A 5,941-nucleotide genomic window follows, 5' to 3' on the forward strand; every position below is an offset into this window, starting at 1 on the left:
CTACTGTTCTGTCAGTAAAATACGCTAGAGTAATGGTGGCACAAAGTTGGTGGGCGTAACCTACCAATGTGGAATTTGGTTGCAGCTCACTCCAGGAGATGGACCGCATACTGCCTTTTTCTTAGGAGATCAAGAACCAGAGATTAGATAGTCCAGAGACCTAGTGTAAAACCAGATACTATACTACTTGTCAAAAAAAAAGTAATGATAAAATGACAAATGCAAATAAAGAGAAACACAGCCAGACATTATGCAGAGAAAAAGAGACCTTGAAACACACCGTTCTAAATGAGATGCCCAATCAAATCTCTCTACTCTCAGAGATCAGTTAACCCCACAGAAGAGGTGGCAGAAGTTGGGGAGGTAGAAGGGACAGGAGTACCTGGAGAAGAATGCCCACTAGAGCAACTGATCAAAGCTCATGTGAACTCTCAGAGAATGAGACAGCAATTACAGGACCAGCCCGGCTGTGTAGTAGGTCCTCTGCATATGTACTTTCGCTTTCAGTGTAGTACTTTTATGGAACTCGGGAAGGTATAACCATGTGGGTTTCTGATTCTTTATGTCTTTTCTTGGTGCTTTTTAATGTTTTTTTTGCTGTGATTTTTCCAACTTCGACATTATGTTTTTTTGTTGAACATTATTATATTTTATTTTGTTATATTTGGTTATTATCTTCTAGAAGTCTGTTTCATTTCTCTTTCTTTATTTTAGTTATTCTTCTCTCATACAATACATCCATACTCAGTTTCTCCTTCCTTTATTCACCAACACCACCCTTCCCCCATTCCTGCCCCACCACCTACCCTACTCCCAAGATCTATTCCTCTGCCCTTCCCTTTCAGAAAAGATAAAGCCTCCTGGAGATATCCACTGAACACTGCATACCAAGATACAATAAGACGGCCACAAACCCTCATATTAAGGCTGGGAGAGGCAACCCAATCGGAGGAAGAGGGTTTCAAGAACAGATGAAAGAATCAGAGGTACTCCCACTCCCACTGTTAGGAATATTGTAAAACACCAAGTTAACAACTGTAACATATCTGCAGAGGACCTAGGATGTCTAGACCCATGCAGGCCCTGTGACTGTCAGTTCAGTCACTGTGAGCCCTGCTTAGTTGACTCTGTGGGCTGTGTTCTGATTTCCTCAACCTATCTGGCTCCTACAATTCTACCTCTCTTTCTTCCTTGTGGTTCCCTGAACTCCAAGAGGGAGTGCGGGGGAAGAGGGGCCACCAAACACAGATCCCCTGTTCTGGCCCTCTCTCCATTTGATGTTTGACTGTGGATCTCTGCCTCTGCTCCCATCAGCTGCAGGAAGAAGGCTTTCTGGTGATGATCGGGCTAGGCACCGATCTGTGAGTACAGCAAATATCATTAGAAATCAATTAAATTAAATTATAAAATAAAAAAAAAGAAATCAAGACACAGGAAGGTAGTAGATGTAAATGGGAGAGGAACTGAGGGGGAACTGGGAAAGGTAGAGAGAGGGGATACTGTGAGATTATACTGTATGAGAAAAGAATCCATATTTAATGAAAGGAAAATAAAAAAACCGGAGGGAGAAAAGTGAAGTTAAAATTGTACTTGTACTACAATTTCAAAAAAAAAAAAAAAAACTAAAAGAAATCTACAAAAATATAAATATGTACATACACATGCAAAAACACCTGACCTATACTTTCCTTTTTTTAAAAAACCTCCTTGGTGTGAATTATGGGAAAAGTCCACTTGGGACCAAAACAAAATAATAATAAAAAAGATATTTTTAGAAAATTGCTTAAGTACATATGTTTAAAATTTATCTTTGTAAAACTGTACATGAATATGTATAAATTAGAGATACTGACTAAAACTAAATTTGAAGTCAACATGAACATGCACTACAAAATCTCATAAAAATATCAGTGAAAAATTTAAAACTATATTGCACATAAAGAATACTTAGCATATTCTGACCTATATCCCAATAATTCATTGTTAATCATTGGAAAAACAGAACAAATTAGCATGCTATCAATTATTTATGATAAATCATTTCATGAAATGCATTATGAAATGGCACATGCATATAAAGGGAATGAGAATCGTATCACATTGTTCACAATCATGGGACGTACACTTGTATTTCTTTGCTGAATTCTTTATAAGCATACAGAAGTACCAAAAGGGGTGCAGAGAAGAGGACCATTCTAAAGGAGAAAGATGTTTGTTGTTGTTAAGTTTATTTTAAATATTTTTTTGTGAATTAGATCTGAAGTTTGGGAATATAAGAATAAAAAATAGAATTTTCTTTGCAAACCACGGGTTCAGTAATCAAGTATAATTATTGCGATAGGAATCTTTATTTTTCACTTTTAATGACACCTTGTACAAGAATGTAAAGCTATATGAAAGCTGGAATAGTAATAAATTATACCAAAAATAAAAGATTATAGAATAAATTTCATCAACATATTTTTTTAAAATGAAGCATAGCCAAAAATGTGCTTTTTATTTCAGATAATTTTTTATTTCATAAGATTTAGAAAAAAAAGTACTTTCTAATCTTTACATGAATAAAAGAAATATCTGCATTGGGAACTCATGTTGTGACATGGTGACTGAGTTACCTAACAACAACTATGACCTGGTTTTATTACCAAGTACTGAAAAAGCCAAATATATGAAAAATAATGCTTGTTTCATATAAATACAAACACAAAATGAAGTAGTTTGGATGTTATTATAACTGCCAGAGTCATTTTTTAAATTTTAACAATAGAATATAAAGTGTTAAAACTTACATTTCAAAAGCAGCAAAATCCATAGAAATATCTCATATTTGCACAAATAAATTATAAACACAAAATGTATTATAAAAATTCACAGTAACTAAATAATATTTTATGACATCTCCTGTATTGGAGAAAAAATCAGTTATTTCCCTGTTTCAGTAAAATATGATTTTAATTAAAGTAAGATTTTATCATGTCTTTATAAATCACTGAAATTAATATTTCTGCCATTATTTTATAATTTTCTTTGTATAAAAAATACTAATGATTATGTAAATGTATAAAGATGCAAATAGCAGCATTTGCTACTTGGGTGCTATGGGTAAGACATAGGTATTATTATAATTAATATTTATTTTATATTATTTATTTACCTAAATTCATTTTAGTTTAAAAATATGGAAGAACACTAAAAACTGCAATTTAGGAAAATATCTATAATGTACTAACCAAAGACATAGAACAAATTAACATGCTATCAATTGTTTATGATAAATTTTTATAAGAAATGCATTATCAAATGACACATGCATATAAAGAGAATGGGAATCATATCAAATGGTTTTCCAAACCAAATATAATCTAAACATTCTCAACCAATGTTCATTGACCAAATAATAAAATATAAAAAGGCTTCCTGTTAATGACTCTAAGAGTTTTTCTAATTAAAGTATCTATATAAAATATATATAATCTATATATAAAAATCATGTTAACTAAATACTCTAAAACAGTGAAATTCAAACCTTGAACTTACGAAGCAAGAATACTTTCCTTAGTGGTATTACATTAGTAAATTATTTGAAATTCTTAACCACTATCTATAGACAATTTAAATTCAGTCAATTACATAATGGTGTCATATAATTAAGTAAAGATGTTAATTTTATATATTTTTATAAAAGAAATATTCCACATTCCCTAAATATTTTGGAAAAAGGAAAACATGATTACTAAATAAGTTCAAAGTTATTATAGAGCAAGATCCATTTCTCAAGCATTTTAATTATTGATGCACTATTACTTGAGGCTGGAAAGAAAAATCCAAAGTTAAAAATCCAAAGGGTTTTGTAAAACTAACAACTCAGTATATATCAAACTTACAAAACAAATTTGCTTCTTCTTCTTCACTGTAATACAACTAAACTAAATTTTATTATTCTTAAATATCTGATTTAGCATCATGAAACAATTTTGTCATCATTTCAGTTATTATTGCTTTAAAGAGCTTCAGTATCTTCTAATGAAATTCCATGTATGACAATGAAAACTTATTGTCATTAAAATTCTGTCTACCAACAGGCTAGAAGTTCGAGGGAACTCATTTGGCTGCTGAAAGTTTCATTTCCCAGGTTCATTCAAGCAGAACAGCTGCCAGATGCTCTCCAGACTGTACGAAGAACTCTCCTATGCGGTAAGAAAGTTTCAAACTCCAATACTCAGAAAATAATATTCCTCTGCAAAAACAAAAGAAGTAGTGGAGAGAGGATCTGCCTGGCTCACAGGGATTGCTCAAATACGGCTCATAGTGAACTTAAAAGGCCACATTTTAAAGTACAACAGGGTCAGCTTTGAAAGATGTTCTCACATGCTCTTCCATTTTCAGTTTTTATTTAAATTAATTTCACAATGTCCTTTAGAATAAACCATTGCTCTTTGAAAGGGATTTCTTATGGCGCATTTGGTCAAGTCACACTGCATGGAAGACAATACTGAGTGAGTAAAATTACGTCCACTCAGAAAGTGGCAGGGTTTACCATTCATATGGCATCGTTGGCAAAAGCAATTGCATGATTCTTCGTCATGGATGACTTTCCAGTGACAGTGAGTAAATTATAGCTTGGTCAATCACATGCTGTTGTCAACATAATAAAACTATGTAGGTATTGTACATACTTTACATATAAAAATGCATCCACTGTATTCTTCTTTATTTATTTGTGTTATATGATTTGAGGAGTCTCAGTATGTAGCCCAGGCTAAGCCTTGAACTAACCAGGTAGCCATGCTGGCCTTAAAACTTAGGATAAACATGCATACAGTTTATTCCAAACACACATATATACATTTATAAAAATTCAAATATAACCTTACATGACTATGTTGAATGTGCAGACACTTTTGGTAGTTCTTACTTTACATTTCCTTTATTTTAGAATCATAGTCAGATATTTTAAGTTGTAGGAAGTATTGTTTCTCATAATTAACCTTTAGACAGATTTCATATTCATCTACTAGAAAGAGGTTGGTTCTTCTGTACTACCTTTACGCACATTGATTTGTGTCAGTTTTGAATCAGTACATTTAGAATCAGCAACCTTGCTGAACTAAAGAAGTACATTTGTCATAGTTGATGAAATGAAGGGTGGTCCTGTGCCTTCAATTATGCTGAGATCATGTTTATATCATCTATCCTTTACCTACCTATCATCTACCATCTATACACCTAGTCATCTATCTATCTATATTCATCCATCCATATCCATGTACATGTAAAAACTGCTAAGCTATAGGCAGACATCTTCCCTCTGAGCTTACTTTCTAGTTCCCTTATTAAGTGATGTTGACTTCGGAAAATCTTTCATCAGTTAAAGTGAATGGCTACTCAACCTCATAATCACTACTTATTCCCATGTTCTTCCCAGTAGTGACTTCAAAACATACACGTTTGTGCATGTACACATATGTAGGTGGTTACAGTAATTTCTTTGGAATTGAAATACTCCCTCCAATAATTAAGGGGTTGACTTAGGAGACTCAAGAAATAAAGAGTCTACAAGTCTCAGAAAAGGCCACTTTCAAACTTGGTGAAATCAATGAATAAGAACTGTGGGAAGAGACTTCTACTAACTAAGCTGCTTGGAGCAGATTCTCTGACCTTTGAAATATCAAGAGCCTGAAGTAGTAAAGAGAACTTCAGGAAAAGAAACTTTGATTAGTCACCATCCATGCTGGGGTGGGAATTTCTATAATGCATGTTGGTGATAGTATGAGTAACTCTTCACCCATAACTTTATATGTATCCTCAGTAAACTCAGTAGTTTGTCAAATTGGACATTGGTTCCTTGTCTTGACAAGTAGGTGTTTATTGCCAACTCTTTGAACAAAGTCACACAGCAACACACATACACACACACACACACACACACACACACACACAC

The sequence above is a fragment of the Peromyscus eremicus genome, chromosome 11, assembly GCF_949786415.1.
Source record: "Peromyscus eremicus chromosome 11, PerEre_H2_v1, whole genome shotgun sequence".
NCBI classification, from domain to species: domain Eukaryota; kingdom Metazoa; phylum Chordata; class Mammalia; order Rodentia; family Cricetidae; genus Peromyscus; species Peromyscus eremicus.